The sequence below is a fragment of the Neofelis nebulosa genome, chromosome 5 (assembly GCF_028018385.1).
Source record: "Neofelis nebulosa isolate mNeoNeb1 chromosome 5, mNeoNeb1.pri, whole genome shotgun sequence".
NCBI lineage: Eukaryota > Metazoa > Chordata > Mammalia > Carnivora > Felidae > Neofelis > Neofelis nebulosa.
In genome coordinates, this window is record NC_080786.1 from 75,988,590 (window position 1) to 75,998,172 (window position 9,583).

Consider the following 9,583-nt stretch of genomic DNA (forward strand, 5'->3'; position numbering starts at 1 on the left):
TAAGTGCTGGAATATTTACAGATGAAATGATAAAATGTCTAGCATTTGCTTTAAAATAATCCAAAGGGAGGAGCGCCTGGGTGGCTCAGTCAGTTAAGCATCTGACTTCGGCTCAGGTCATGATCTCACGGTTTGTGAGTTCAAGCCCCACGTCAGGCTCTGGGCTGACAGCTCGGAGCCTGGAGCCTGCTTCAGATTCTGTGTCTCCTTCTCTCTCTGCCCCTTCCCCACTTGTGCTCTGTCTCTCTCTATCAAAAATAAATAAATGTAAAAAAAATTTAAAAAAAAATAATCCAAAGGGAAAGAGAGAAATGGCTGGGGGTGGGGGGCAGAGGTGAAATACAGATGGAATAAGATTTGAGATCATGTCACATGGTGATGGGTACACAAGGATTCATTATACTACTTTCTCTAGTTTTGTATATGTTTAAACTTTTCATTCTAAAATGTTTTTAAAACTGTTTCTTGGGGCACCTGGGTGGCTCAGTCAGTTAAATGTCGATTCTTGATTCTGGCTCAGGTCATGATCTCCTAGTTGGTGAGTTCAAGCCTGACATCAGGCTCTGTACTGCCAGTTCGGAGCCTGCTTGGAATTCTCTCTCCCCCTCTCTCTCTGCCCCACCTGTATGTTCTCTCTCTTTCTCTCTCTCAAAATAAATAAAATGAACTTTAAAAAAAAACCTGCTTGTTTCTTTCCTTTTTGTTATAAATCTTAATCTCTTCTCAGGCAGATGCAGGCTTCAAACCAACTATGATGATGTCATGTATTCAGAAAGATAAGGAAGAAAAGCACATTACTGGCTCTCAAAATATTATCTACAATTAAATTAGTATTATGACACAAAGTTTGAGGCATTATTTCTGTTTTAGGGTTATGGACCCAGGGAACCAATCTATAGGGTTGACAAATATACAAGTATAGTCTATAAATGAAATAAACATTATCATATATACAAATATATATTTATATGATCATATGTGAGATGATATATATTTGTATGTATAACTATCTTCAGAGGTGTTTTTAATTTCCAAATGCATGGAGTTTTCTTAATTATCTTCATGTTATTGATTTCTAAACTCCACTGTGGTTAGAAAACATGCTTTGTCAATGCATGTCAAACTTAATGTGCACATGGAATGCTCTGGGGATCTTGTCAAAATGCAGGTTCTGACCCAGGAGGTCTGGAGAGGGGCCTGAGCTTTTACTTTTTTTTTTTTTTCTAAGTAGGTTCCACATTCAACGTGGGGCTCAAACTCACAACCCTGAGATCAAGAGTCACATGCTCTACTGATTGAGCTGGCCAGGCACCTCTGAGCTTATACATTTCTAACAGGCTTTCACATGATTCTGCTGTTGCTCTATGGACCATACTTTTCATGGAAAGGGTCTGTGTAACACCAATTCCCTAATATCTATTGAGATTTTTTTAATTAAAAAAATTTTTTTAATGTTTATTTTATTTTTGAGAGACAGAGACAGAATGTGGGCAGGGTAGGGGCAGAGAGAGGGAGACATAGAATCTTAGGGGCGCCTGGGTGGCGCAGTCGGTTAAGCGTCCGACTTCAGCCAGGTCACGATCTCGCAGTCCGTGAGTTCGAGCCCCGCGTCAGGCTCTGGGCTGATGGCTCGGAGCCTGGACCCTGCTTCCGATTCTGTGTCTCCCTCTCTCTCTGCCCCTCCCCCACTCATGCTCTGTCTCTCTCTGTCCCAAAAATAAATAAAAAAGCGTTGAAAAAAAAAAAAATTAAAAAAAAAAAGAATCTGAAGCAGGCTCCAGGCTCTGAGCTGTCAGCACAGAGCCCGTCGTGGGGCTCAAACTCATGAAGCGTGAGATCATGACCTGAGCCGAAGTTGGAGTTTTAATGGACCAAGACACCCAGGAGTCCAATTCCCTGATATCTATTGAGATTTAATTTATGTATAGTTAATGCTCATAAACATTCCACAGGCATCTAGAACTAATGTGTATAATCTTCTTATTGAATGGTGTGCTGTAAATATCTATTAAATCAAATGGTTACTTGTGATATTCAAGTCTTCTGTATCCTTATTCATGTATTTCTTTGATCTACCAAACACTGAGAGAAATATATTTAAAATCTTCCTACGATGATGGATTTGTCAATTGTTTCTCATAGTTTCATTAATTTTTACTTCATATGCTCTGAAGTTTCATTTTTAGGTGCACAGAATTTGAAATATTTTCTCTTCCTGGTGAAATAAAGCTTTATCATTATAAAGTGACCATTTCAATTTCTAGTAAAAGTTCCCAACAGATTTGTTTTGAACAGTATTTGCCTTGTGCACCTTTTTCCATCTTTTTACTTTCAGCTATTCTGAACCCTTATGTTTTAGGTGTGTTATTTGTAAACAGATATTGCTGTATTTTAGTTTTTGACCCAGTTTTTACATGAATAATAAGAAAGATCTTAGAATGTTTTAACTCTAATCATCTCCTTTCTGACTTATATTTACAAGTAATTTAGCACGTTCTTTTCTTAACTCCCCAATTCAGACATTAATATTATTTTATATCACCAATATTTATTGAGATTAACTCACACATTTACAGTTTTACAGGGTTTGGTTTTGTTTTGTTTTGTTTTTTTACTAGATCTTTCACTGTGCATCTCAAACCTTTGTTCTGGAATCTTCTTCTGCTTCGAGGTATATCTTTTAACTGTGCTATTCAATATGCGGTTCAAAATGTTGGAAATAATCAATATCTGCACTGTCTAATAAACCAGCCACTAGCCACATGTGATTATGGAGCACTTGAAATGTGGCAGTGTGACTCATTGCTGAATTTTTTGTTTTATAATTTTAATTTAAATAGCCATATGTGGCTAGTGGCTACTGCACTGGACAGTAGAACTTTAGAAGTTCCATTAATAAAGGACTTTTGATGATTAAGTGCATGTTTTTGTTGATCTGAAAATGTATTTCAGGGGCGCCTGGGTGGCGCAGTCGGTTAAGCGTCCGACTTCAGCCAGGTCACGATCTCGCAGTCTGTGAGTTCGAGCCCCGCGTCAGACTCTGGGCTGATGGCTCGGAGCCTGGAGCCTGTTTCCGATTCTGTGTCTCCCTCTCTCTCTGCCCCTCCCCCGTTCATGCTCTGTCTCTCTCTGTCCCAAAAATAAAAAAAAAAAATTAAAAAAAAAAAAAAAAAAGAAAATGTATTTCACCCTTGTTCTTGAAAGATAATTTCTCTGGGAAGAGAATTCTAGGCTGATGATATTTTCTCTTAACACTTTAAAGATGTTATGCTATTATTATTTTCTAGCTTCCATTTTTTAAAATAATTTTTTAATGTTTATTTATTTTTGTGAGAGAGAAAGACAGAGACAGAGTGCAAGAGGGGGAGGGGTAGAGAGAGAGGGAGATGAAGAATCCAAAGCAGGCTCCAGGCTCCAGGCTCTGGGCTGTCAGCCAGAGCTGACATGGGTCTCAATGGGCTTGAACTCACAAACTGTGTGATCATGACCTCAGCAAAAGTCGGATGCTCAACCAACTGAGCCACCCAGGCGCCCCTGGCTTGCATTTTTGCTCTAGTGAAGTCAATCTAATTTTTATTCCCCTTTATTTTTTTAAAATATTTATTCATTTTTGGGAGAGCACAAGCGGAGGAGGAGCAGAGAGAAGGGGACTGAGGATCAGAAGCAGTCTTTGCTCCAACAGGCTGACAGCAGCAAGCCCAATATGGGGCTCAAACTCACGAACTTCGAGATCATGACCTGAGTTGAAGTCGGACGCTGAACCAACTGAGCCACTCAGGTGCCCCTGTTCCCCTTTAGGTAATATATATTTCTCTGGCTGCCTTTAATTTTTTTCCTTTGGTGTTTTGCAGTTCTGCCACCTGTAAGCACCACAGTGTTGTTAATATCCTCTGGCCCCTCAGACTCAGGATCCCCTTCTTGTCCAGGTATTGGGAAAGCTCTGGTTATTTCTCCAGGTAGACTCTTTAGGAGGGAGTTACCAACAAAATTCTTGGCACCTACTGACCTGCCTCTATGGTAACCAAACATTCCAGTTTGCCAAGGACTGAGAGTTTCCTTGAGTCCAGGATGCAGGACTTTCAGTGCTAAAACTGGCATTGTCCTGGATGACAAGGACAGTTGGTCACCCTACCTACTTTCTCTCTTTTATACCACAGCTCTGCCCCTCCTCACGCACACATGTCCCCTTGTGGGAGGCTGGATAAAGAGCAGGTCAAGTATAGTGTCCCTCTGTTCCTATAATCCCTGCTCCATCAGGATTCAAGACTCAGATGTTCAAGCTGATACGTTAGCCATACTTGTTTTTTCTCTTGGCAATGCTGTCTCAGGAACCTTATTGACTCTCAGAGAGATGGCTCTCTCCCCAGCCACAAAGCTCAAGCTGTTTTCAAGAAAACTGGTCACAGAGTAGCCCAGGTCCTGGGCTCAAAGTACATTGCGGATATGGCTGGGCTCCTTCTTTACAATTTTGGAACACTCTGTCAAAAGGTACCTAAGTAAGTCTACAATAATTGCAGAATAGGTTGGTGCACAACACAGCAATGAGAGAGAGAGAGAGAGAGAGAGAGAGAGAGAGAGAGAGAGAGAGAGAGAGAGAGAGAACAGGTGGGGGAGGGGCAGAGAGAGAGGGAGACACGGAATCCAAAGCAGGCTCCAGGCTCAGAGCTGTCAGCACAGCTGACCCAGATCCCAACTCAGGGCTCGAACCCACGAACTGTGAAATCATGACCTGAGCTGATGTCGGATGCTTAACCAACTGAGCCACCCAAGCACCCCTTCCCTTCAGTTTTTGAGTGAAGTTTCTTTTGAATAATCCCAGCATGTTTTGCCTGAGCTATAGAAAGTTTAGAAGATAGTTCTTTCTCAGCTCATCCTGGAAGACAAAGACGATTGTTATACCTATAGAAACTAGTTTTATCACTGGAGATAATAGTGAAGATTCCAGAAAAAAAAAAAAAAAAGAAAGAAAAGAAGTGAAGAGAAAAGAAAAGAAAAAAGAAAACAGGAAAGAAAAGAAAACAGAATGGGAGAGAACTCAGAACTTTATTCTTTCATTTTCTAGCAAGCTAGGACATGAACAGTAAACATTTCAGCTATCCTATAACATATTTAGAACGCTTTCAGAACAACTGCAGATCCAAAAGTAACTAGAAAATAAACAACACTTGTGGCAGTGAACAATCAGCTCGGATTACTAAACCACAAGTGAGCCCAGATGAGAAGCACAAAAGGCTCTAAGATTTCTTGTCGAAGAGCTCTAATCCACCAGCTGATGCATGCAATCCCCAAGTCCTCTTTAGCACTGCCTAGAAATGGCCTGCTCTTGTGCATGTATCAAGGGTACCCTGCAGGGGACAGATCCTACCATTATTTTGACATCTTTATAGTAGAACCTGAAGACAAAAAAAAAAAAAAAAGTGCCATTTAAAAGTTAAAAGAAGGGGCGCCTGGGTGGCTCAGTCGGTTAAGCGTCCGACTTCAGCTCAGGTCACGATCTCATGGTCCGTGAGTTCGAGCCCCGCGTCAGGCTCTGGGCTGATGGCTCAGCCTGGAGCCTGCTTCCGATTCTGTGTCTCCCTCTCTCTCTGCCCCTCCCCCGTTCATGCCTTGTCTCTCTCTGTCCCAAAAATAAATAAACGTTAAAAAAAAAAAAAAAGTTAAAAGAAAACACAGGAGAAAAACCTCTTGACACTGGATTTTGGCAACGATTTCTTAGATATGACACCAAAAGTACAGGTAACAAAAGAAAAATAGATAAGTTGGACTTCATCAAAAGTTTTTACTTTTACTTACATCAAAGGACATTATCAACAGAGGAAAGAGGCAACCCATGGAATTGGCGAAAATATTTGCAATTGATATTATCAGATAAGAGATTGATATCCAGAACATATAAAGAACTCCTACAACTTAAAAAAAAAAAAAAAAACTATTTAAAAATGGGCAAAGGACTTATATAGACATTTCTCAAAAGATACACAAATGGCCAATAATTATGCACGTGAAAAGATACTTAATATCACTAGTTATTAGAGAGATGAAAATCAAAACCACAGTGAGGGGTACCTGGGTGGCTCAGTCGGTTGAGGGTCTGACTTCAGCTCAGGTCAAGATCTCACGGGCTCATGGGTTTAAGCCCTGAGTCGGGATCCGGGTCAGCTGTGCTGATAGCTTGGCGCCTGGAGCCTGCTTCGGATTCTGCATCTCCCTCTCTCTCTCTCTACTCCTCCCCCGCTCACGCTCTGTCTCTCTCTGTCTCTCAAAAATAAATAAAAACTTTTTAAAAATGAAAAAAAAAACCCACAATGAGATACCACTTCATACTTATTATGATGATGATTATAAAATAAAGCTTTATAAAAAAAATAACAAGTGTTGGTAAGAATGTGGAGAAATTAGAACCCTTGTGCACTGTTGGTGAGAATGCAAAGTGGTACAGCTGCTGGGGAAAACAGGAAGGCGGTTCTTCAAAAAAATTAAACACAGAATTATCATATTATCCAGAAATTTCACTTCTGGATACATACCCCAAAAAAAGTGAAAGCAAGGACTCAAACAGATATTTATACACCCATATTCATAGGAGCATTATTCACAATAGCTAAAACAGGGAATGAACCAAGTGTCTATTAAGTGTCAAGATGAATGGATAAACAAAATATGGTGTATACATACAATGGAATGTTATTCAGCCTTAAAAAGGAAGGAAATTCTGACATATGGTACAACAGGCATGAGCCTTGAAGATAATTATGCGAAGTGGGGCGCCTGGATGACTCAGTCGGTTAAGCGTCCGATTTCAACTCAGGTCATGAGCCCACAGTTCAGTTCGGTCCGTGGGTTCGAGCCCCGCTTGGGATCTGTGCTGACAGCTTCAAGATTTTGTCTCCCTCTCTCCCTGCCCCTCCCCCACTTGCGCTCTGTCTCTCTCAAAAATAAACTTTAAAAAAAATCTTTAAAAAGAAGATGTTATACTAAGTGAAATAAACTAGTCACAAAAGAACAAACATTGCATGATTCCACTTACATAGGTATCTAGGGTAGTCAATGCTTAGAGACAAATTGTAAAATGGTGATTGTCAGAGCTAAGGGGAGAAAGAAATGAAGAGTTATTGTTTAATGAGGACAGAGCTTTAGTTCTGCAACATGAGAAGAGTTCTATGGATGGATGGTGGTGATAGCACAACAACGTGTATGTCTTTTTTTTTTTTTAATTTTATTTAAAAAAATTATTTTTTTAACGTTTATTTATTTTTGAGACAGAGAGTGACAGAGCATGAACGGGGGAGGGTCAGAGAGAGAGGGAGACACAGAATCTGAAGCAGGCTCCAGGCTCTGAGCTGTTAGCACAGAGCCCGACGCGGGGCTCGAACTCACGGACGGAGATCGTGACCTGAGCCGAAGTCAGACGCTTAACCAACTGAGCCACCCAGGCACCCCAACGTGTATGTCTTTAACACTACTGAACTGTGCACTTAAAAATGGGTAAGATGTCAGGGCACCTGGGTGGCTCAGTCAGTTAAGCGTCTGACTTTGACTCAGGTCATGATCTCAGAGGTTTATGAGTTCCAGCCCCATATTGGGCTCTGTGCAGGCAGCCCGGAGCCTGGAGCCTGCTTCAGATTCTGTGTCTCCCCCTCTCTCTGCCCCTCCCATGCTCACACTCTGTCTCTCAATAACAAATAAACATTTAAAAAAAAAATTTAAAGAAATGGTTGAGCAAATTATGGTATATTCATACTACAGAATATTATGGAATCATTGAAAATAGCTAGGTTTGTCTACATTCTACAGTATATTAAATAAAAATTAAGTTGCAGACAAAAATGTATTATTATCATCAGCAAATATTCAAATTGCATTGACAGTGTGTCACACAGGGTTCTAAGGGCCTTTCATATTTTTATTGAAATATAATTAGCATACAGTGTTATATTAGTTTCAAGGTACAATATGATTCAACAATTCTATACATTACTCAGTGCTCACCACAATAGGTATAGGGCTTTTTTTTTCTAAGTTTATTTATTTATTTTGAGAGAGAGGGAGAGAGAGCAGGGGAGGGGCAGAGAGAAAGAAAGAGAGAGAATCCCAAGCAGGCTTCGCACTGTCAGTGCAGAGCCCAATGTGAGGTTAGAACCACAAATGGCAAGATCATGACCTGAGCTGAAACCAAAAGTTGGATGCTTAACTGACTGAGCCACCCAGATGCCCTGGTGGAGAACTTTTTATATGTTATCTCATTTAATCCTCACAACAATCTTATGAGGTAAATACTATTATTATCCCATTTCAAAGATGAAGAAGTCCAGGCATAGAGAAAATGAGTAATCTGCCCAAGGGTAAACAGCTAGTAAATGACTGGAGCCTGTAATGGAACCCAGATTCTCTGACCCTGGAGTACCATCATATAGCATACTGTCTCTAAACATAATTCTATGCTTGGGTATGTGCGAACATACGTATATCATGTATGTATGAATATATGTATATGGTGTATGTTTGTGGGTGTCTGTGTGTTTAATCATATAATGTATCTCTAGACCTAGACATATAAACTTAGGGGAGAAATGGAAAGATTACCTACCGAATTATTAATAATGGTTATAATTCTCAAGGTTGGGCAGGATGACAGAAATAGGGGAAAGGATTTTCACTAATTTTGCTTGTGTGTATGTGTGATTATGTACTTGTGGATTTTAGGATCTTTCCAGTAAGCTTTTTTCAACTTTTTTTTACTGCGGTAAAATATATATATAACATAAAATTTACTATTTTAACCATTTTTAACTGTACATTTCAGTGGCATTAAGTACATTCACATTGTTGTGCAACCAGCACCACCCTCCATCCACAGAACTCTTCGTGTTATAAAACTGAAACTCTGTACACATTAAACAACAACTCCCCGTTTCCTCCTCTTGGCCAGCCCATGGCAACCACAGTATTACTATCTGTCTATATGAATATGGTACCTCCTATAAATGGAATCATACAGTATTTGTCTTTTTGTTACTGGTTTATTTCACTTAGCATAATTCCTCAAGGTTCATCTATGCTATAGCTTATGTCAAAATAGCCTTCCTTCTTTCAGGCTGAATAATATTCTGTTATACATATATATCACATTTTGCTCATCCATTTATTCCTCAATGGACACTTGGGTTGCTTCCATGTTTTAGCTATTGTGAATAATGCACAAACATCTGAGTCCCGGCTTTCACTTTTCGGGGATATTTATCCAGAAGTAGAATTGCTGGATCAAATGGTAATTCTATGTTTAATCTTTTTGAAGAACCACTGTCCTGTTTTTCCACAGTGGCTGTACTGGTTTACATTCTCACCAACAGGGTACAAAGATTCCAATTTCTCCACTTCCTCACTAACACTTGTTATTTTCTGTGTTTTATTTTAATATTTTTTAAGTTTATTTATTTATTTTGAGAGAGACAGAGCACAAGTGTGGGGGAAGGGCAGAGAGAGAGAGAGGGAAAGAGAGAAAATCCCAAGCAGGCTCCACACCACCAGTGCAGAGCCTGACACGGGGCTCAAACCCACAAAACAGTGAGATCACACCCAGAGC

The 9,583-nt window shown here is 40.0% G+C and overlaps 1 long non-coding RNA gene across 1 annotated transcript in view; it reads right to left on the reverse strand.

Annotated features, from left to right (window-relative positions):
• LOC131512245 (uncharacterized) overlaps window positions 1-9,583 on the reverse strand; it is a 37,314-nt gene that overhangs the window by 25,593 nt on the left and 2,138 nt on the right. The gene's annotated exons all lie outside the window — the stretch shown is intronic.